Source organism: Ictidomys tridecemlineatus, unplaced genomic scaffold (assembly GCF_052094955.1).
Source record: "Ictidomys tridecemlineatus isolate mIctTri1 unplaced genomic scaffold, mIctTri1.hap1 Scaffold_898, whole genome shotgun sequence".
Lineage (NCBI taxonomy): Eukaryota > Metazoa > Chordata > Mammalia > Rodentia > Sciuridae > Ictidomys > Ictidomys tridecemlineatus.
In genome coordinates, this window is record NW_027526136.1 from 152,759 (window position 1) to 165,581 (window position 12,823).

General features: G+C 38.7%; 1 pseudogene; it reads right to left on the reverse strand.

Moving 5' to 3' along the window:
- LOC144374821 (transport and Golgi organization protein 1 homolog) overlaps window positions 1-1,200 on the reverse strand; it is a 48,548-nt pseudogene extending 47,348 nt beyond the window's left edge.
- Window positions 1,201-12,823: the final 11,623 nt, after the last annotated feature.

The window sequence follows — 12,823 nt, forward strand, 5'->3', positions numbered from 1 at the left end:
ATATTCTGCTTTTTTAGAGTAAAAACAGCACAAATGATTAGGTAAAATACACAAAAAAAACAACTTTAAATATGCATGCCTGAGTTACTATCTCAGACTTAATTTACAGGATTAACTCTAATGTCCATGAATCCTTCCCTTTTGAAGCAGCAAAGCTAAGAATTGTCAGGTTTTCACCATGACGACCTTCATGATGTGTAGAGCCTTCTGGAACTTGATGTGAGGGGTAGCAACCACAACCAGTAGAGTTCTGTTTCAGAAAGTCTCCTGACTTTCTATGCTGTGCCAGGCCTAAGGTGTGTTAGGAGCACAGGGCCTGGCAAAGAGGTCAGGTTAACTCTACAAAGACCCCAAGAAATCAGTCATTTAAATCTACACTGCTACCCATCAAAAGTAAGAATATAACACCTGTCAAACTTTTACTTACACTTCCGGCCCAAAGTTCTGGTGATACCTCTGCAAGTTTATAGTAGACAAATACAGGGTCACCTTTTTTAAAATTTACAAAACGACAATCTGGTCCTGTGAAATCTTCAACAGCTTCACCTCGATACATTAACACTGTATATGAACATTGAAAAAAGAAAAAAACAAACATTAGGATTTGATTTTTCACAGTCCATATTGACTCATCAGGAAATATGAATCCCACTATGAACAAAAATCAAGTTTTTCCAGTACTCTCTGGAATCACTTTTAATTCACCTGCTCAAAGTATCTAAAATCCTTAGAGATTTTATTGCTATAAAATACAATATTCCCTGCAATTAGACGAGGGAAAAGGAAGCTTCTCTATTTTTCTCTGTGCTGAGAAATAAAAAGCAAAGTGGCTACCACCAACCATAGCTGGTTTCAGTGAAACTCTTGGTTCTTGCAGGCCTCAATTTTTTTCTGTTTCATAATCATAGAAAGCTTCATTTTGCAAATATGTAAATCCAAGTGTAGACATGGACAGGCTTAAGTATGGCTTCATGCAGAGGTAATAGGGAAGAGGTTAGAATATCCAGGAACCCCCAAAGGGTTAATTAACTTGAACTAACTGCTAAAAGACATCACCTTTAAGTGGCTGCAAGTGCTACCATGCAGCCGTAAACACTGTCAATTTCATTTGCAGCAGAGTTGCTGTCTCTGGGTTCAGGATCTGGGTAAATAACCAGGAAATATATTTTCTCTGAGCAAATATTGTTGACTATATCCAACATTAAGATTGTTTCAAAACATCCTCATTCGTATTTTTTTTAATAAACAAAATCAAAAATGGGTATCCTATCTGACAAGGAACAAGTTTAACCATGAGAAAATGTCAGGCAATACCTTCATGCTTAAAATGCAGGACTAGGATCACAATTGATCTAGAAACTGGTAGAAGCAACATTTTTCTTTTGGTTGACCAAATAGACAGTTTCTGATTTAAGATGAAATGGACAATAGATGTATGTAAAAAGCACAAAGAAATGGAAATAACACTTTTTCTAAAAGCCAATTAGCAGTAAAATACACAAGAATGTTTGTTTTATAAAAATATATGTCGGAGGAACAAACACAGATTTGGAGAGGGTAACTTGTTTTTTTGAAGCTAAAATAGGACTATTTTCAGAACTGTCAGCATCCTAATTCATATATAATTAAGAGGCCAAGTTGAAGGTGAGAGACACTTTAAGGTGGGGAATTCTCATCACAAGTGGAAATGGCAATGTTTCTCTTGTTCCCCCTTAGGTCATAGAGGATTTATAAATCAGTAATATATTAGGTGACAACATAATGCATACTATGGAGCACCTATTAAGTTTTTTTTTTTTGGGAGCACTTATTTGGAAGGCACACAAGGACACCTTACATACACACCTCACTACTTCCTACAACACAACACAGACCCACCTGTTGTTTTTGGTCACATCTGTTTGGACACAGGCCATTTCTCAAGTAATGTTACCCCACTGAACCTAACCAACACCATGTCTTAGTACTGACGAAGCATCAGTGATGAGATTGTCCAGGTATCCCACGTAGGATAGCGCTCAATAGCAAAGAATAGCAAAAATGAAAGAAAATATCATGGCAGCTGCTTTGCTTCTCTGAGTGTTTATTTATTCCAGCCTTAGGGTTACCTCTAGGAACTTCTTAACATATATTGGAGACATCTTTTTTCTTTTTTGGAGTGGAACAAACAATTCAAATTACAAAATTTGGTTTTGGTAACACCAATTTAGGCATAAAGAGCTCAATGGTAAACTTCTTGGCCTTTTTAGCATGAATATTTTAAAATATGTACTGCTTACAATTTATGGACAACACGGTCATCAAGTTGCAAGGTTACTAGAAACCAAGCGGGAGTCCATAAGAAGTATTCTGGGCCAGTAAATATATAGAGGAAAGAGGTTCCAACAACACTAGTGACTGAGTCTAAAACTGAATTGGCTTATAAAAATCTTGGAGTATTTATTATTGTTATTGCAACAAACCTCTTCATCTGAATCTGAATGGCTACATCCTCCCCACTGCCCACCTCCAATCCAGGACTGGGAAGCAATTCTGTCCGATTCCTGCGCACAGAAGAGGCTGCAGTTCCCAGGTGGCTGGTGCAGATCCTTGGCCTCTTTCAAAAGCAAAAGATTATTGGCCCACCTGCTACCCTACCTCAAATATGAAGGGAGGCTTCTATGCACAGAAATGACAGGATTGAAGCAGAGTCGGGGCCGAGACCTCGGAACACATTGCGTGCCAGGACTCAGTGCTCTTCCCAAGCCTAAACTCTAGTCCCTGTTAAAAGGCAAAACCAGCCTTTTAACGACGCAAAAGGACGAAGGGGCCAGTGAGCCTTTCCCAAGGAGCCCCACCATCAACCTGCCACGGGAATTAGGGCCACCGAGCCCTGGAGAGCATCTGCCCTGATACTGCCCAGGTCCCTGTAGAGGGGGCAGAAAAGCGCTCTGCTACAGCGTAGGCACATCCCCATCACCCACTGAGATCCTAGGCGAATCCTGGAAGGGAATAAACTGAGACCTGTCCCTGGGAAATCGTGTTTCCCAACCCCCGCCTCAGTCAGTAGAGAAAAATAAAACGCTGGCAACAAGTGGGAGTCGAAGCCCCCCACAACCCGAGCGGGCTGGCTGGGGCGCCAGCAGAGCCAGAGGGGACACACGCAGGGTCCCGAGGCTCTGTCACTCCTGCTCTCCACCCGTCATCCTGCGACCCCCTCACCCAGCCCTCGGGGCTGGGCACCGGGAGATCGGAGCCCCATGCGGCCCCAAAGAGCCACAGTGGAGACCCTGGGCTGCCCGCCTGCCTGCGCACTCACTGCTGCATTTGTCGTCTGCACAGAGTTTGTGTTTCGACCAGCGCTGGCCGGTGTTCGGGTCCGGTTGGCCTGGCACTCGCCAGTTCGGCCGCAGCACGAACAGCCAGAAGAGCACCATGAACAGCCAGAAGACCAGCACCTGCGCCACAGCCATGTTGTGGTCACCTGGGTGAGCCGGTGGAGTAGGCTGCGGCGGGCGTCTGTGGGCGCGTAAGAGATGGGGCTCAGGGGGCGTGTGGGTAGCCAAGCGCAGAGGGGTGGCGCCAGGGAAGGCTTAAGCCTTTCCCGGGTGACACTTCAGCAGGGATATCTGGGGGTCGATCCACAGACTCTACTGGAGAATGCACGGAGCTGGAGCTCCGTCCTTCTCTAGTCCAGACCTTCTCCTCGACTGAAGACCTTCTCCTCTAGTCGCTGCCTTGGCAACTAGGACTCTCCTTCTCGTCCAATCACCTGCCTTTGCTTCTGTGCCCTCACAAGCGACCCTCCACATGATTCTAGTCATCACCCACCCATCCCCCCCCTGCCAACTGGTCCTTTCTGGCTTTCCTCAACGTCTCATTTCTGGTTCATCCTGAACTAGCCCACTCCACCATCACTCCCATCCCCCATTCCTGGTCTGGTACCTCCTTTTCTGAACTACCAAATCCCACCCCTGACTTGTCACAGCTAGTCTATGGTTCCAGGCTCCCTCCCCTTCAAACTCCTAGAGGTTCCTTGAAGCCCCACCCCAAGATCCCTCTGATTAGGAAAGGGGAAGGTGAATGGAACTGTGAGTGAGGGTGTAAACTGGAGACAGTGGCCTGCTTTTTTTTTAAAGCGGGGACAGGTGGGGGCAGAGAGATGGACATTAGTCTTCAGGCTAAGATCTTGAGATTCTTATCTTTATCCGTAAGGGAAGAAATTATTTAATTCAAAAGCATATTTTTAACTTTCATTTTGTGCTACCATTCATGCCAGACGCTGGACAAAGCCCTAGCATGGTGTGGGAGTGGATGAAAATCAAAAGACAAGATATCTGGTCCTGGTCCAAAAAAGTCCACAACTTAGTGGGAACCAACTGACAAAACCGATTGTCAGAGAAGAAAGCTAGTAGCTAACATTTCTTGAATGCTTTCTTTATGTCCAGTTGTTATTCTGAAGGTTTTATACATATCAATTCATTTAATCTTCATAACAATAGTACTTTACAGTAGTAGTAGGTCCTATTCCAATCCTTATTTTAGAGTAAATTGAGGCAGTCACACATCCAGTGAGTAATGGAGCTAAGTATCAAGCCCAAGGAGTAGACTCCTTTTCATCACAACCTATCAACTAACAAGCAATTGTACTTTCTGACAAGAGGAGCAAAATCTGATTTAAATCATAATATAGCTGAATTACTGATATGTACAGTTAAGGGGGGAAAGGCACAAGCTAGCCAGCCCAAGGAAGAGTGTCTGCAATGCTCCCATCCTGGGTGGAGCCATTCTCGTTTGTCTGTGACCAAGGGCTTGTTACTATAGTCTCTGCTAAGGTTATTCATCAACCTCCAACAATGAACCCATCAGTTGTTTCTCCAAATTAACTGAATCTTTAAAACTTAGATAAAAGAATGTAGTCCACCATGTTCATAATGTTAAATAAAGAAAACGATGGGAAAAAAAGGTGTGCACAAACATTTGTCTACAGGGGCCATGAGAGGTCCCCGTTGGTCCAGTGTACTTCTGCGCTTTCTGGAGAACCAGTGGATCATACAGAGAAACTGTCTGAGTCATTCTTCATTTCTTTTCTACCATGTATTTATTATGTTATAAAATGTATCTAGTAGGCATCTCTAACAACATGTTGAAAACTGAACTCATTTTTCTCTCAAAATCTGCTTTCAGTCTTCCCTATCTCAGAAATAAGAATGACAATTTAATTCCCATTATCCAGGTGCTCAAAGCCCAAAACTTACAAACCACCTTTGATCTCTTTTCTCTCACATTCCAACTCCAGTCCATTAGACAATATTATGTCTTTATTTTTATAATTTTATTGAGATATAGTTGACCTACAATAAATTGCACATTTAAGGTGTACGATTTGATAAGTTTTGACATGAATATACCCATGAGACTATCACCAAAATCAAAAAAGTATTTCATCCTTCTTTGTAATCCCTCCCCTCTCCTTTTCTGGGCTGACTCCAAACATCTCCTGTCATCATAGATTGTTTTGCATTTTCTAGAATTTGATATAAATTATAAAGCATTTTATTTATTTATTTTTCTGACATCCTTCTTTCCAAATAAGCATTTGAAACATGCCCAGAATCTGACCACTCCTCTGCATCTGCTAAGCCAATATACAGGCCAAACCCACATCATAAGTCACCTGAATGATTCCCATAGCCTTCTTCTGTCCTTGCTTCTGCCCTCATTTTCCCCAATATCTATTGTCCTGATGGCAACTAGAGTGATATTCTTAAATATAAATTTGATTGTGTCTCTCTGCTCAAAAACTTCCTATAGCTTCCCATTTCCAAATAAAAGGCAATGACTTTAGCCAGGCCTGGTCGTACTCATCTGTAATCCCAGCAGCTCAGGAGGCTGTCAGGAGGATCCTGAGTTCAAAGCCAGCCTCAGAAATGTAGTGAGTCCCTAAGAAACTCAGTGAGACCCTATCTCTAAATAAAATATTTTAAAAAGGACTGTGGGTGTGGCTCAGTGTTTAAGTGCCCCTGGGGGTTCAATCTCTGGTATCAGGAAAAAAAAAGCCATGACTTGATTATGGATTGCCCTGCCTTATTATGGACTGTTCTTATTCAATGTGACTCCCCTCATCCTTTTCTCCCCATTTCCTAACATTCTTCTCTAGTCTGTTAGTTCCATTTAAATACACCAATCCCACCCCTGCTTCAGAGCATTTATACTTGCAACTTTGCCTCAACCTTAACTGCCCAAATCATCTAACTAGCTAACTAGTTATCACCACTTTATCATGTCTCTGTAACAGTGGCATTTCATGTGATAAAGACTTTTCCTGGCCATCCTACACAAAATAGAGCCTCTTGTCATGACTATCAAGCCCATTACCCTGCCTTTCTTTCTCTTCAGACTTGCCTTACTACTTTAGACTTCTCTTACCACTTGCCTTACATTTGTTTATCTACTTGAATGCTCTGACCCAACCTCAAACACAATTTCCAACAGGAGCAGGAAATTAGTTGTTTTGTTCACTACTGTTACATCAGTGACTAGGGAAATGCCTAGAATGTATGAGAGAGTTAACAAATGATTTGTTGGATAAACTCATGGTTCCAATAATATTATAAATATACTACACTATTAACCTAAACACATATATTAACTATTAAGCCCCCATATATAAATAGTACTGAGAGGAAATAAGCTATGAGAACAAGGCATTTAAGGTCCACCTCTCAGCAGCATGCATCCTCAACTCCAGGAATGTACCCCTGAATGTGTTTGTTGAATAAAAACATACTTGTGTGGAGAGTAGTTGTTTGGTTACATGATACTGGAATATTTAAGTAGATCTTTTAAAACTAGTTTTAATTTTTTCTTATTTTTCTTATTATAGAATATGGTATGTTGTAGATTTTTTTCTTATTGTAGAATAGAAATTAATGATAATTCATTGGTGGAAAAATCAGAAGACCAAAATGATCTAATTGCATATTACCTTCTTGATATTTACTTTGACTCATAATCAGATATACTTTTATATGCATAGTCAGTGCTTCCAGTTACTGAAGAACTAGCTGCTTAGTTTGTAGAGTTTTCAATATTTTGATTTATCAGTATTATTTTTTAAACTTATTGCTTTAAAGACATATTAACTAGTCTGGTGGATAATGAGAAGAAAATTTCTCAACTGGCCACAATAAAGTAGTGGTGGTTCTTTCTACCAGGATACATACAATTAGTGGATGAATCAGCATTCACTTTTACTCATAGCATTTAAATATGTGGCATTGATGTTTAACATGTTTAATATAAGGTTATATTAAAAACCTTCAGAAAAGGAACAGGATAGAATGTGGTGGTGATTGTTGGCATGGAGATAAATAATCTCAAGTGAATTATTCTTTAATACCTCAAAGGGAATTCTTACGGGGTAAGGGTTGAGTAATTGTTAAAGGTAAATGTGACCAGTTTGGGTGGAGGGGACATAAAATTCTAAGATATGAAGGGTTCCTAATGTCAGAGTACAATCTAAATGAGACAAAAACATATCTGAAACAAATAATTGGCAGCATAATAACATATACCATTGGAAATTTGTGAAGGCACTTGCCTAGGAGCATTCAGTAGGCCTACCGCTGCTGTTACCAGGAAGAACCTCATCTATTGTAAATGATGTGCCAGAGAATAGTGTTAAACATTTATGGAAGACTAAATCTCTCCAAGAGGGGCAACAGATTTACCCTCGCATATGAAACATTGGAAAAAAAAGTGGACAAAATACAAACAACAGTTCTCAGATATTAGATAATAAGCAGCATAAGAGTGACCTCTAAGATAAAGTTAGGCATGAGAGATGAGTGCTAGGATTATCCCAATTTACTCCCTGGAAAGAATTTTTCAGGCCACATCCAGAGAAGGAAAACTCAAATAGAAAATCTCCTGAGTTAAAGAGATGGATTTTAAAGTCTGAAGAGACTGACGCAGCTAGAAGTCCCAGAGCAGAATAAAGGAGAGAGTAGAGAACTGCAGAGGGAGGGAGACTGTGTACATGCACTAGCTCCCTAGGCATCTATGGAGGGTTCCCCTGAAGTCTGTGGCTATGTAACAATGGGCTCACATGTAAGGCCAGAGAAAGAACCTTCAGAAAGGAACAGAATGGAAGGTGGTGGTGATTGTTGGCATGCAGATCAATTTTTGTAATCACCAGCTAGAATGGAAAATCTATAATAAAAGGGCATCAAGTAACATAGTCAGTAAAAGGGACAAAATAGCCCAAGATTGAAGGTAACTCCTGTCTAGAAGAATCTTAAAAAGATAAAAATGTTTCCAAGATAGTTCAGAAAAAAAGCTGTACACAGCTCAAGAATATTTAAAAGAATACAAAATGTTTCCAAGATAGTTCAGCAAAAAGCTGTACACAGCTCAAGAATATTTAAAAGAATACAAAATATCCAGTACTGAACAAGGTAAATTCACAATGTTTGGAATCCAATAAAAATGTATGAGGCATGCAAAGAGCGAGGAAAATATAACCCATGTTGAAAAGAAAATTAATAAAAATGATCATTAATTACACTGTGACAGAGTTATTATACAAAGACATTAATACAGTTGTATACCATATGTTCAAGATGCTATGGAAAAGCATAAGCATGTAAAGGAGAAAAAGAAGATATAAAAATGTCTGAATTAGATAAAACAGATAAAATTAGATAAAATCAGATAAAACAATGGCTAAGGTGAAAATTACACTGAATGAGATTAACAGCAGATTCAACATTGAAGAAGTCAATATCAGCAAACTGAATATGCAGTGATAAAGACTCCAAAATCAAACACGGAGAAAGAGACTGAACTGAACAAAGCATCAGTATGCACAGCTTCAACCAGTCCAATATATATGTTATGGTAGTTCCTAAAAGAGGTGGGAAAAACACATTTGAAGAAATAATAAATAAAAATGTTCTATATCTGATGAACACTCAGATTCAAAAAGCTCAATGAATAAGAAAAATGATAAAGATGACACAAATTTACACTAAATGCTTAAAACCAGTGCTAAGAAAAAAATTGAAAAGCATCTACAGAAAACAGATACCATTATGTACAAAGGAGTGAAAGTAAAATGTCAAAATTCATTCAAGAACCATGCAAACCAGAACATCAACATTTTCAAGTTCTGAAAGAAAAAAAAAACTGATATCCTAGAATTGCATTCCAAATGAAAATATTATTTCAAAATTATATAGTCTTTAATGCAAAAGAATTAAGTTAAGCCCTACCCCACATAAAAATTACCTCAAAATGGACCACAGACATAAATGTAAGAATTCAAAATGGACAACACATATATATGTAAGAACCAAAACTAAATGTAAGAAAGCATAGGTAAATCTTGGGGTAGACAATGACTTTGTATTTAAGACACCAAAGGCCCAAGCACCAAAAGAAAAAATAATAAAGTAATGAACTTCATCAAATTTAAAACTTTTAAAGGCTACCATCGAAGAAAGTGAAAATACAATCATAGAAGAAAACATTTACAATTCATGTAGTTAGAATATATATAACTACCTAGAATATACAAGCAATTCTTATTGTTCAATATGAAAAGACAAATGGCAAGAAATTAGAATAGACATTTCTCCAAAGAAAATATGCAAAACCAAATAAGCAAATGAAAGGATACCCAGCACCATTAGGGAAATGTACAACCTCAGTGAGATACTACTTCACATCTATCAAGATGGTTATAATCAAAAAGATAATAATAAGTTGGCAAGGATGTGGATCAATGGGAGCCCTCACACACTACTGGTAGGAATAGACTACAGACATAAATGTAGCAGCTAAACCTATACAACTTCTGGAAGAAAATATAAAAAGCTGCTTGGCAGAGGCTTTTAAAACTAACTAGCTCTCTCTGCCTCACGCTCTCTTTTTTCCTCTCCTCAAAAACTTTGTCTCATGCTGGGTGTGGTGGTGCATACCTGTAATACCAGTGGCTCAAAAGGCTGAGGCAGGGGGATTGCAAGTTCAAAGCCAGCCTCAGCAAAAGTGAGGCACTAAGCAACTCAGTGAGACCCTGTCTCTAAATAAAATACTAAATAGGACTGGGGATGTGGCTCAGTGGTGGTATGACCCTGAGTTCCATCCCCAGTACCAAAAACAACAACAACAACAAACTTTGTCTATTGTATATTCATTGTTATGGAAATGGAAAGGTAAGCTGACAGACTAGGAAAAAGTACTGGCAAAACATATCTCTCTCAAGAGAATGATATCTAGGATATACAAATGATTCTTACAACTTATTAATAAGAAAAATCACCCAATTTGAAAAGATGGGCAGAAGACTTTTTTTCTTCACCAAAGTAGACACAAATATGGTGAATGTGCACATGAAAGGATATCCAACATAAGTTGAAATGTAAAACAAAACTGCAATGTTATTACACATACAGTAGGATGGACAAAATTTAAGACTCATCATAACAAATGTTGACAAAGATGAAGACTATGGTATCTCTCTTAGAACTGCAGACTATAACATGTAGTATAAACAATGGCACAAACTGTTAGAAAACTGTTTGGCAGTTGCTTTACAAATTAAATCAAATCTGTCGAGATATTTACTCCAGAGAAATAAAAGCATACATCCACACTGAGACTTGTGCACAACTATTCATGGTGGTTTTATTTGTAATAGTCAAAAAATCCCCAATGTTGGACTGTGGGAACATGTCTGTCTTACATGCCTCAGAACCCTTATACTCATATTAACCATATAGTAGACATTTGATTAATATTACATGAATGTAGAGATTGATTTTTTTACTGTTAATAGAGCTTCTCTTTTATTAAATATAACAGACAAAACAAAATCACGTATAGCAAAATGAATTATCACAAAGTAACATATCCACTGAACCCTAACCCAGGTCAAGAAATTGGACATCAAATGCACTTTCATGAGCCCTTTCTCATTGCTCCCCTAATTATTCCCTCCGCTCCCCCAGAGTTAGGCACTATTTTAACTTCTAATAACAAGGATTAGTTTTGCCTGTTTTGTTACTTTATACAGTGTAATCATACACATGTGTTCTTTGGTATGTGGCTTTTTTAGCTCCATATGTATTTTTATAAGATTTATCCAAGTTGTTGAATGTGAATGTACTTCTTATTTTCATTGCTTAATAATTTTCGACTGTATAAATATAACCTGGTTTACTTAAAAAAAAATCCCCAATGTATATCAATAGGAAAATAGATAATAAATTTTGGAAACATACTTAGCAAGAATAAAGAACTATTGATAATAGCAAAAACAGGGAGATTCTGAATGAAATAAACTAGACAAAAAGTAATATGTATTGAAAATTCTTTTTTTTTGTACTCCCTAGTACAAATATCCAGGGGTGCTCTACTGCTGAGCCACATCCCCAGTCCTTTTTATTTTATTTATTCATTTATTATTAATTTTTTTTTTGCTATCAGAGATGAAACTCTTGGGAACTAAACCACTGAGCCACATCCCCAGCCCTCTTTTGTATTTTATTTAGAGATAGGTCCCAATGAGTTACTCAGGGCCTCCTTAAGTTGCTAAGGTTGGCTTTGAAATACCAATTCTCCTGTTTCACCATTCTGAGCCACTGGGATTACAGATGTGTGCCACCATGCCCAGTTTAGTTTTTATTTTGAAACAGAGTCTGGCTCAGTTCCCCAAGTTTACCTCAAACTTGCGATCCTCCAGCCTCAGCCTCCTGAATATCTGGGATTACAGACTCTGCCACCACCTTCCAGCAGATTCAGTTATATTTAAAGGTAGAAAGTTATAAACCAGGTGAATCCTAGTAAAGGTCTTAGTAAAAAAAATAAAATAATAGCACTATGCTTGGTCACAATATGGTAAGTCAGAAAATGACAAGAAATATCCATTTTCTGTGAGGTTGACCAGAACAGTATCATTTCTCAATGGATTTCAAAGGGTCTCCTTCTTTCTTTCCCCCCCGCCCGCTCACCTTTCCTTCCCTCCTTCCTTCCCTCCCTCCCTCCCTCCCTCCCTCCCTTCCTTCCTGAGTTTTGGCGTGTGTGTGTATGTGTGTGTGTGTGTACATCATCTTCTGTGCCAATGTAAGAGATTTAGGCAATGGATCAACCTTTACACCTGTGCCGAAGGACCCCAATCTTGGATCTATCTCCAAGGGTGGAGATGACTCTAGATCCTCATTATAATCTCGAGAATGGGAACTCCTAAATTATAAACAGGTCTTTCTTGGTAACACCAGTTTCCTCCTTGGTAAAAGTTAGTGTAGTGGGAGGGTGGCAAGGGCCCTACCCTGCCACAAAATAAATTCTAAATTGTATTTTGGTACAAATTGTAAATACTAAAGAGTTAAAAGTAAGAGATGAGTCTTGGGATTTGAGCTAGACCTGGATAAGTACATAGGATTCAGATTCTAAAAAGAGAATAAAAGGCAAGTGAATTAAACGGCATAAAAGACTCAGCAGAAAGAAGTATGTTTAAAGGACAGTAAGGACACCTCATTTTGCTAAGAGGAAAGGATTCTATAAAGGATGATATATTTGTGTGCTTAGGTCAGATTATGAAATTCCTTGAAAATCAAGCATAAGGATTTAGACTTAATAGAATAAAAATGCATAAAATATTAGACTTTAAGTAAAGGGATCATATAACTTAAGTGGAATTTAAACAAGTATCTTGTCCTTAAATCCAGGGAAGATGGAGGTTTAGGCTGGGCATGATGAGTAGGGCTGAGGCACTCCCCACAATTAAAAAGTCATGTCGAAGTGTACTGTACTAATGGAAGTGAGTCATATACAAGGCAAG